The 887-nt window shown below is 40.9% G+C and overlaps 1 non-coding gene across 1 annotated transcript; it reads right to left on the bottom strand.

Annotated features, from left to right (window-relative positions):
* Window positions 1–331: 331 nt before the first annotated feature.
* LOC139085363 (U1 spliceosomal RNA) lies at window positions 332–496 on the bottom strand. The gene has a single exon (XR_011543637.1). It is a non-coding gene; the product is annotated as a U1 spliceosomal RNA (small nuclear RNA).
* Window positions 497–887: the final 391 nt, after the last annotated feature.

Below are 887 nucleotides of genomic sequence, written 5' to 3'. Positions count from 1 at the left end.
ATCCAAGCAGTGATGTCAGTACCCACAGTGACATCAGTAGTGTCTTGGGAACGATAGGTTGAGAATCAGTGAGAAATTTAAGCAGGAGATATAAGTACGGAGATTGTGAACAGAAGCATGTGTTTAAAACGAGAAAGAATCAGGTCACCAAAGAAGAGAGCACAGGAAAATAGAGGGGCCAAGAGCTGAGCCCTGGAAAAACATCAACGTAAACCAAATCCTAATGATGTACAGTATCTGCCTATTTTCAGTGTTTTTCCTGTATCCTCATTATCTCAAGTCTGGGTCTAGTGTTCTTTCTTTTTTTACAAATTCTTTTTTTTCTTTTGACCAGGGGAAAGCGCGAATGCAACCCCCCCGCTGCCTCAAATTACACAGTAGAGTTTCCCACATTTGGGGAAATCGCAGGGATCAGCACATTCCGAGTGTAATGGAGAAGTCTCACCCTGGGCAAACCACCTTCGCGATCATGGGATCTCCCCTGCCAGGTAAGTGTGGGTCTAGTGTTCTTGATTTGTGTTCCTATAATTCAGCATGGTTCTTTCTATAATGTCAGTATTTATACTATATTCTGAGGTCATTTTGGCTGCTTATTTTTGTTGGAGAGAACTTGCTTTATCTATCTATACATCCCCAGCAACATGTATGCTCTCTGTTACAGCACACAGTTCCAACAGGTAATAGTCAGAAGGGTGGATGGATATGTTACGATCACACCCACGTTTACAGTCCTCTCATATTATGCTCTTTTTATAAATTGAGAAATAGTGAGGAAGACTAAAACTATAGGTACTAGACCTCAGCTATGGAGACTGGATCAATAAAAACTAATTTCTGTCCTCTGCATTCACTATGAAAACTCAATGAGAGACATTTCTGAGACTGAT

The sequence above is a fragment of the Equus przewalskii genome, chromosome 8 (genome assembly GCF_037783145.1).
Source record: "Equus przewalskii isolate Varuska chromosome 8, EquPr2, whole genome shotgun sequence".
NCBI lineage: Eukaryota > Metazoa > Chordata > Mammalia > Perissodactyla > Equidae > Equus > Equus przewalskii.
Note: the sequence above shows the minus strand (reverse complement) of the source record. Positions and strands in the feature narration are given on the sequence as shown.